General features: G+C 43.7%; 1 pseudogene; it reads right to left on the reverse strand.

Annotated features, from left to right (window-relative positions):
• Positions 1-2,643: 2,643 nt before the first annotated feature.
• LOC106338292 overlaps positions 2,644-9,990 on the reverse strand; it is an 8,198-nt pseudogene continuing 851 nt past the window's right edge.

The following is a 9,990-nucleotide window of genomic DNA, read 5'->3' on the forward strand; positions in this document are numbered from 1 at the left end:
GGGTGTCGCTTTGGGAGGTCGCTCCGAGAGGGGTGTGAGATGCGAGCGACCTCGGTGCGTCGCTCTGGGCAAGTCGCTCTGGGCTTCCAACGGGATGAATATGGCGAGCGACTTCACGGGGTCGCTCCAGCTAGGTCGCTCTGAGAGGTGCTTTGGAGCGACCTCATGACGTCGCTGCGGAACCTCGCTCCCATCCTCTGCTCGTCCAATGATCACCTATTTCACCTCCTTTGAGCTCCAAATGCATCCAAATGTCCCCAAGAACTCCATGTGGCACTCCAACACCTGATAAAGACTCATGTATGCAAAATGTAACCTAAACATGGCTAAATCCTAGTATATATGATCAAAATGCACATGGACGAATGGATAAGATAATGGAAATATGCAAGATATCATGGCTTCACCGTTGATCGATGAGAAGAGCTCAACATCGATCGATATTTTTTGGTAAACGTCGGTCGATATTTTTTGGTGACCGTCGACCATCTCATGTTTCCAGCAAAGCTCAAAAGATCTCCAAATAGCTCCAAATACATCATTTTCTTCCAGTTAGTACCTGAACCTGTAATTACTCTAAATAGACTCTATATAGTAGTAAATATATCTTAAAATACTTATAAACCATGGCTAATAATGGGTAAAATCCATTGTCTATCAACTCCCCCAGACTTACTCTTTTGCTTGTCCTCAAGCAAAACATACTAGCAGTCCCTCTGAAACTGGTATGAAGACAGCAGGGACTCACACAATTTTAAACTTAGAATCATCACCTCTACAATATTGCAATCCACATCTAAGAAGTCCTAATCACAAAAGCACATTATACCATATCCTAACTTAGCAACTTAATTCACCTAGTCAAAAACTTAGCAAATCCTGTCTGACAATCCCCTCTACCAACCTCATTTCTTAACATAAATAAAAGTGCATGCTTTACCTAGGGAGTATCGATCACAGAATGCAAAGATTTCCAAACAAGTATCTGGACCTGCAGGTAAACAATAGTTTCTTTCCTTTCTCTCTACTAATTTCTTCCCTAGTCAAAGTCTGCTTTATTGCAAGATTATTGACCAAGGTTGGACAGGCTTCCATGAATCAAGCTTTAATGGTTTTAGCCACCAAATCTTGTTTACTTCTTTTTGACCTATATCCTAGGATTCTTTGTGAATCAAGCCTTAATGGTTGTAGCCACCAAGTCATGTTCGAATTCTTTCCTAAATTATAATCAATAATTATATATATTTTATTATTGTTATTATAATTTTTTTTTTTCGAAATAGAGAGAGAGAGGGTGACATATCTACACAAGACTTTACCTTCCAGACTTGTTTGAAGAATCCAATCCCATGTATACCGAGCCCCAAGACAAGCAAAGTTGAGCTCAATTAGGTTGGAGGTCAGCTTTGGTTCCTTCAAACATTCTCAGCAAGTGTAACATAGTTGACAGGTTGATCCACTTTAGTATCTTTAGTGCTATTTGCAACTAGTAAGTCTGAAATGGTGCTAAAGAGTGGTTAGATAACAAGCAAAAATCTAATAAGTTCATTATCCCCTTCTTGACTCGATAAAACATTTTTTATTTTTATTTTTTATTTTTTTTTAGAAAACAAACTAATATCAGTAAATACCTCCCCCAGATTTAAATTTCACTGTCCCCAGTGATATTCAATCTAAGATTGGTTGGTTAGAGAATAAATAATGAGTACTAAGTTAGATGTTAGACAAGATAAAAGAATGTTCGTACCCCTCTGTCTCGAATGTCGATCGACACATACATCTCACCATCGATCGACATAAGCGTATCACCGTCGATCGACGTAAGTACCTCTTCGTCGATCGATAGCGCAAAGATAGAAAATTTCTGCACTAGCTGCAACGTATCGAGGTGTGTAACTCATCATAGAATCAGTATCAGTCAGCTAGGTTAGCCCTGTTAGACAATCCAAACACACACAAGGTTAGCAAAATAGATAAACTCCAGTCATAACATAGATTAATAAGTTCGAACGTAAATCCTAATAGTACGAAAGTAAAAGAAAACATAAGTAGATAGGGATAGAGATATGAGGACTAGTCCTCATCAGTGGTTTCGTCGCTGGAGGTGCCTTTGCGGTGGCGTGATGGTCCTGATGCTAACGGTGGGCTGGCTCGCACACTCCTCCTGCTCGAACAGCGATATCTCGATACTCTAGCCCATATGGCAGTGAGAGCATCAACTACTACGCGCTGGAAATCTCCCTCAGGGCGTGTAGACATGTCTGGCATGGGTGGGAATGGCGGGAGTGCGGCCTCGGGCTGATGCGGCTGAGGTCCTCCAGGTCGCTGGACCGTGTAGCATCGCGGCATGGTCGCTGGGGCTCGGAGGAGGTGTTGGTCAGGGCCGAACTTAATGCTGGTAAGGCCATGGTCGAAGTCCGTGAGTGTACGAAGTGGCAGCCTCACCAAGTGTGTGCCGTCCTCATCCCTGAAGCACCAGTCGCGGTCTTCCTTGAGCCACTGGGTGCTCGTGAGGTGCGCTGCATCCATGTAGACGATCCGGATCTCAGCATCGTCTAACGGGACTCCGAAATGTAGGAAAATCGGGGTAAGTAGGCTCCCGACCGTCTCCTTCTTCCTTCCCTTTCACTGGAACGGCTTTATCTAGAGCTTGACCAGAGGCTCAGCAAATACGACTCCAATGTTGGGCCACACGTCGTCTGCGGGCTCCTCGATGTCCTCCATGTGAACCAAACTCCTCACCGCGTAATAGACCAATGTGAGCTCCTGCACCCGAACCTTACTAGGTTCCATCTTGCACAATAAAGTGTTGGCAAGGACCTTCATGAAGTAGCGCAGAGTCGGGTGACGGATGTCCGTCTGAAGAGTCTTGGCAGAGTTGAAGAAGCCGGTGGCTATGTGCCCCCAAAATGTCGATATCCCTGCGAAGTCGGGTACGATGGCGTGCTAACGCTTGTTCTGGAACCCATAGATAGTGCAGAGAGTCGAGAGAGGGACTCTGTAGCGGATGCCGCAAATAAAGAAGGTCAAGACACCCTCGTTAGCTCTCTTTGCCCTCTCCTTGGCATAGTAGACATTCACCATGGCCATGAAGTGACGGACCAGCCCCAGGTAGAGAACCTGTTGGTTAGTGGCCATGTTCCCCATACCCAGCTCTTCGAACAAGTCCTCGAAGTCTGATTTGATGCCCAACGATCGGATCACGTCTGGATCGACGAACCGCGTCGGCCCGATGGAGACCTTCAGTGTAACACCCGCGAACCGTTTTAGACATCGGTCAGTCAGCCGGGCAACAATCAAACAAGAACATGCTCGAACGACCTTCCGCTGCCAAGTCCGGAAGTGTTACGACGAGTTGAGAATAGACTGTCCAAGTCACCAACATAATTCTGTAACCCAGAATTTCCATTAAAAACTCGTTTCCTCTAATCTTCGGCCTAAGGCTTTGCAACCTGTACCGAGTCATAGAGTTGTGTTAGGTTGGACTAACCTAATATCAGATTCAACACGTCACAAATATAAAACATACTTTATTTCCTACATATAAAACATGAAGTTCACAAACCCAAAATATTATACATAGGGTCCATGGACGCAGCCGAAAGTAAAACATACATTCATATATCTTGAAAACGAGTCTTTAGCAAAAGATGTCCAATCTACACCGGCTCCTACGGTTCCGCGAGCGCTATGGTCCTTTCTACTGGTCACCTGCAAAAGGATGTGAGGAGTGAGTGAACTAGTTTCACTCAGTGAGCTAGGGTTCCCTATCTAGCATATACAACTACCCAAGAATCGCCGTGCCCCGGTCCTCTATCGGACTGGCCGAGTGCTGTCACATCCGCGTGTGACACTCGGCCTTGGTGATCAAGCCAAGTTAAACCGAGCCCACCACTTTCCAGACCACGACCGGCTTAGTGGTACCATTTGAGGAAGCAATGACCTGCAAACTACTACTAGAACCGCCACGGGGTTCTCACACAACAGTATCAACACGAGGTACATACCATAATAACATATAATAATCGCACAATCACAATAACCCGGGTGCTTGGACTAGTCTTGCTATCCACTTAGCCCAGACATCGTCTCAAGCCTTGGATCCACAAACAGACACCTAGACCGGTCCGGCTATCCTAGCTCGGAAGCCGTCTCCGATGTCAGGAACCTGCATTAAAAATTCGTTAACAAACAATTAACCGTGACTCACAGTGATTAAGCGATGTGGCTAAACTTTTTCTTGGTACCGTGATGTTAATCCCCAAAACCCAACCTCAATGTCTTGAATGAACTGGTCTGGACAGATCAGAACTTGGAAAGAACCTTCTTTCTCTTCTGGACAGTCTTTCGGAACTTTCCGGCAGTTTATCTATCTTCGAGAAATGTCTATATTTCTAAAGCACCTCACTTCTTTCTCTCTCTCTCTCTCTCCCACGTTTTGGAGTGTCCTTGGTGTGTCTGAATGAGTGAAAATGAACCAGGGTAGCTGGGTATATATAGAAGTTGCCAGCCAATACGAATGAACCTGTGTGTCGTCCTGCATGCTTCTGGTCGCATGCGTGGCGACACACGGGCGTCCACATGCCCTGTTGCATGACTCCTTTACATGCCAGGAGACACCACCACATCCACATGGCTCTCAGCATTTCTGGGGTTCATGCATCGCGACACACGGGCCACTGGATGTCAGCTCGCATGCGTTGTTCGCAGATACTGCGACACCTCGTACTTCTACTTGTCAAGCTGCATGAAACACTCCTTCCTGCAGAGACACGACGTGCTTCATAGGCAGATAGCTTGCTAAGTGATTGACACCACGTTCTTATCCCTTGCGTTGAGACACCTCGAGCTTCTCGGTCGATTTGTGCGATTTCGAACTTTCCGGCATATTTTTGGCCCGTGATCAATCCCGAATATTTTTCCGTTCCCAATCTGATGAGCTAAATATTTTTAATAAACTCCAGAATAACTTTAACCTTGAGGATAAATATTTCCCGATCCTTCAGCTTCCCCGAGAGATCCCATAATACCGAAATTATGGTTTTTTTATTTTTAAAGACGGGGTATTACATTCAGCCACTCATAGTAAAATATGATGTCATAGTCGTCCCACGAGTCTGATATTGTGCGGTTTCTGCATTTCGAGCTCTTCGCTGCTTTGCGCGTGTCATCGAAGTGGTCAAACAACGGTATGGGTTCGTCTTCACGCTCGCGTGGCCAAGGGTCCTGGTCGCGAACCGGTGGTGGTGGCGGAGCTGTGCTACTGCCGCCTACGTCGAACCTCCGCTTCTTCCTCCTTTCATACATCTGCATCCAAAAACCATAAACGAAAATAGGAAATCAGTTCGGTTCGATGGTTTGGTGCAATATCGATCGACGGTAACGGGTCTATGTCGATCGATATTCGGTGTGACAGTCGATCGATAAAAGTTGTGTATCATCGATCGATTTCCCCTTTGCGGGAACCTGCAAAAACCCATTGATGCAATTCAATTTGAATGGTGATTTAATCGATCAGTAATCCATATTATATCACTCCTTTAGCACAAATCGATCGATATAGGCCCGAGAATCCCGGTTCTAACTCATTCTCTATTTCAACCCTAGCAAGAATGAAAATTTAGAAAATTTCATGTTCATACCATGATGATGTGTGAGTTAAGCAATCTAAGCGGATAGAGGGTTGAAAATCGAGTGGATTAAGCGAAAGAATCGTTGGATTTGGCCGAAAAACGAGAGAGAAAAGAGATGAAAGTGTTTTCGTAGGGTTTTCGGGTTTGTGTGAATCTCGACTTAAGTGTCGACTTAATATGAGCCCGTGTCTGTTCATTTAATGTCGATCGATGAAGAGGGGTCTTCGTCGATCGACAGACGTTTTGTTTTCCAAAGGGTTTTTTTTTTTTTGAAATTTAAACTAAATCCTAAATTCTAAAAACTAGAAATGGGTTGCCTCCCATTCAGCGCTTATTTTAAGTCTTTAGCTTTAGCTTGACTCGATATTTGATTTAATTATCGGGAGGGGGGGGGGTCTAAGTGTATAGGCCCGCTAATTGGTGGTTTAGCCCAATAGTGTTTTATTCGTTGGCCATTTACCGTGAATTCGTCTCCTTTATTATATATAAGCTTAATAGCTCCTTAAGGATTAACGTTCACAACAGTAAAAGGACCTGACCAACGAGATCAGAGTTTTCCGTGAAATAGTGTTAGTCGAGAGTTATACAGTAGCACTTGATCATTTGGTTCGAAGTGCCTGGAGATGATCTTTTTATCATGATATGCTTTCGTTTTTTCTTTGTATATCTTTGAACTCTCGTAGGCTAAATGTCTTATTTCATCTAGCTCGTTATGTTGTATGAGCCTCCTTTCGGCTGCTGGTTTGATGTCGAAATTTAATAATTTAATAGCCCATGTTGCTTTTTGTTCCAGCTCAACCGGTAAGTGACATGATCTTCCATAAAGCAGGTGAAATGGGGTGGTTTCTAAGGGAGTCTTGAAAGTAGTCCGGTAAGCCCAGAGTGCATTGTCCAATTTTGTAGACCAATCTTTTCTAGATGTTCCTACAGTCTTTTCTACGATTTCTTTGATCTGTCGATTTGAGACTTCTACTTGCCCGCTCGTCTGCGGGTGGTAAGGTGTAGCAACTCTATGATGCACTCCGTTCTTCCGGAGTAGTCCTTCAAAAATTTTGTTAATAAAATGGGATCCACCATCACTTATGACTATTCGGAGAATTCCAAATCTCGGGAAGATAATGCTTTTGAAAACCTTAATAACTACAGAGGTGTCGTTCGTTGGGGAAGCTACTGCTTCGACCCATTTTGACACATAATCAACAGCGACCAGGATGTATTTATTCTCGTAGGAGGGGGGGAAAGGACCCATGAAATCTATCCCCCAACAGTCAAATACTTCTACTTCTAGAATAGATTTCTGTTCCATTTCATGTCTTTTACTGATTTTTCCTCTCCGTTGACATCTATCGCATTGTGTTATGAACGAATGAGCATCGCGAGACATAGTCGGCCACCAGAATCCTGCTTGAAGAATTTTTGATACCGTTTTAAAGGTTGCAAAATGTCCAGCATAGTCAGATCCATGGCATTGGAATAAAATATCGGGGGTTTCAGTTTCGGCGACACAGCGCCTATACATCCCGTCAGAGAAGTGCTTGTAGAGATATGGTTCGTCCCAGTGATATCTCCTAACTTCTCTTAAAAACTTCTTCCTTGTATACCCTCTCAGCTCTTCGGCTTCTATTTCAACAGCTATATAGTTCATTATATCAGGGTACCAAGGTCTGCTCCTTGAACCTTTTTCGACTGCGTGCACTTCCCGATGCAGACTTTCATCTACGGGTGAATCATGATCATGGTGCAGCTCGTTGTATGTGATGTTTACTTTTATATCGAAGGTGAGGGTTATGGGATTTATTTTTTTGTTTAGATCATCTGGAGTGTCGATCGACATAGTATCTATGTCGTCGATCGACATAGCATCATTGTCGTCGATCGACAGTTCTTCAGAAGTGAGACATACATTTCCGACGAATGAATCCGTTTGGTAAACGTTTTCTGTTGGTAAGAAGTCATCGATAGGAACGTCATCTTCTATTCGTATCCAGGAAAAATGATCTGCAACTCCGTTTTCTACTCTTCTTTTATCTTTAATCTCTATGTCGAATTCTTGAAGTAGAAGGATCCATCGCAGGAGTCGTGGTTTCGCATCTTTCTTTTGCATTAAATAATTAATCGCAGTGGTCAGTATGGACGATGACTCGCGAGCCGACCAGGTATTGGCGGAACTTTTCAAATGCATAAACTACAGCAAGCAGTTCTTTTTCTGTTGTGGCGTAATTCTTTTGTGCCTCGTCGAGTGTTCGACTGGCGTAGTAAACTGCGTGTAGCTTTTTGCCTTTCCTTTGGCCTAGAACTGCTCCTACAGCGAAATCGCTCGCATCACACATGATTTCGAAAGGAAGTATCCAGTCAGGTGCTTGTACGATGGGGGCAGTTATCAAGGCTTTCTTTATTTCCTCAAAAGACTTTACGCATTCTTGTGTGAAGTCGAATTTAACTTCTTTACAGAGGAGGGAAGTGAGAGGTCTAGCGATTTTTCTAAAATCTTGTATTAACCTTCTGTAAAATCTGGCGTGCCCGAGAAAACTTCTCACGTCTTTTACGTTCGTAGGTGCAGGCAAGCCGGTCATTACCTCAATCTTCGCCCGATCTACTTCTATGCCAGCAGCGGACACTTTATGTCCTAGGACGATCCCATCGTTAACCATAAAGTGGCATTTCTCCCAGTTCAGAACGAGGTTCTTTTCTTCACATCTTGCCAGGACTTTACATAGGTTATCGAGACAGTTTTTGAAACTGGATCCATACACATAGAAATCGTCCATAAAAACTTCCATGAAATCCTCTATCATATCTGTGAAGATTGACATCATGCAATGTTGGAAAGTGGCGGGAGCATTACAAAGACCGAAAGGCATCCTGTGGTATGCGAATGTTCCGTAAGGGCATGTAAAAGTGGTCTTTTCTTGATCGTCAGGATGTATAGGGGGATTTGGAAAAATCCGGAATAACCGTCAAGATAACAATAATATTGGTGATTTACCAATATTTCCAACATTTGATCAGTGAAGGGTAAAGGGAAGTGATCTTTCCTTGTGGCAGCGTTCAACTTCCTATAGTCGATGCACATCCGATGTCCGGTGACAGTTCGCGTAGGGATGAGCTCGTTTTTATCATTCTTCACCACAGTGATTCCGCCTTTTTTTGGTACGACATGCATAGGGATAACCCAGTTGCTATCCAAAATCGGGTAAATGACCCCAGCATCTAGAAGTTTGATTATTTCCTTTTTGACAACTTCTTTCAAGTTTGGGTTTAGTCGCTTTTGGTGCTCCACTGACGATTTTGAATCGTCTTCTAGGTGAATCCGGTGCATGCACAGGTCTGGAGAAATACCAGGAATATCCTCGAGAGAGTATCCGAGGGCTTTCCTATAGTTTTGCAGTTTGTTTAATAAGAACGCAAATTCTCCATTAGTCAGGTTGGCGTTCATGATTACGGGGTAGGGATTTTTATAGAAAAAAGCATATTTGAGTCCAGCGGGTAGTTGCTTTAACTCAATCTTTGGTGCTTTTTCAGGGTCCCAATCTTCAAAGGGAGATGGTTGTCGATCGACAGCTTTTTCCAAATATCGATCGATGTTTATTTCCGACGTGTCATCCTTTATGTCATCAACATTCGCTACTTCCATACTTGCGTCCATCAATCGTGTGTATTCCTCAGCTCTGCTGTCAACACTAATTGTTTCTTCCTCACTGGACGTGCGTACTTTTTCCAGGGGATCGTCTGAGCACAGGTCTATGAAAGATTCTTCAGCCAACTCAGAGATATCGTCCACGTAGGAAGTTTGTTTATCGATTAAGGGTCGTCTTATCAGCTTTTCCATGTCGAAGGTCATCGGAATGTTTCCAATGTTTAGACATATCCTACCTTCCTTGACATCGATTATCGCACCAGCTGTAGCTAGAAATGGTCTACCCAGAATGAGGGGATCTTTCGGTTCATTATGATATTTCAGCACAACGAAATCCGTAGGTATGTGACAGTTGTTAATCTTTATTGGCACGTCGTCAAGTACTCCCTCAGGTACTCTAACGGATCTATCGGCAAGAACAAAAGTTATTTTGGTAGGTTTGAACTCGTCGTATCCCAGGGATATCGCGACAGAGTGTGGCATGAGGTTTACGCTGGAACCTAAATCACAGAGGGATTGAGGAAAACTTTTATTTCGTATATTGCAATCAAGAACAAAACCGCCCGGATCAGGTCTCTTGACCGGGGTTTCGCCTTGGATTATTGCACTTACTTCCTCTGAAACCATCATGACGCTGTCTTCAGCAGCTGGGAAGCTGTTGGATACCATGTCCTTTACATATTTCTTTATTGATGATGAAACTTTTATGGCATCACTCAA

The sequence above is a fragment of the Brassica oleracea genome, chromosome C4, assembly GCF_000695525.1.
Source record: "Brassica oleracea var. oleracea cultivar TO1000 chromosome C4, BOL, whole genome shotgun sequence".
NCBI classification, from domain to species: Eukaryota; Viridiplantae; Streptophyta; class Magnoliopsida; order Brassicales; family Brassicaceae; genus Brassica; species Brassica oleracea.